Genomic DNA, 321 nt, shown 5'->3' with positions numbered 1-321 from the left:
GGTTTCCAGCCCACAGCTCATAGTTAGGTAAATAAAATCCAATCAGCTCTCACACAATTGTGAACAAAAAGCAACCAAACAGTCCACATCTGACCCTCAACCCAAAAAAGAGAACCCAACTTCCAGAATCCAACCACTTTGCACATCAGCCTCCCAGTATTAAGCATATATCCTAAAGAAATAAGAGCTCCAACATGAACTGATATTTGCACACTCATGTCCATTGCTGCATTATTCATAATACCTGAGAGATGGTAACCCTGCAAGTGTCTATCATCAGACAAATGGATAAAGAAACTATGGCTAAAGAAACATTCACTC

This window comes from Elephantulus edwardii, unplaced genomic scaffold, assembly GCF_000299155.1.
Source record: "Elephantulus edwardii isolate Elephantulus edwardi_28Jun2011 unplaced genomic scaffold, EleEdw1.0 scaffold00085, whole genome shotgun sequence".
Classification (NCBI taxonomy): Eukaryota; Metazoa; Chordata; class Mammalia; order Macroscelidea; family Macroscelididae; genus Elephantulus; species Elephantulus edwardii.
This window is presented reverse-complemented; position numbering follows the sequence as displayed.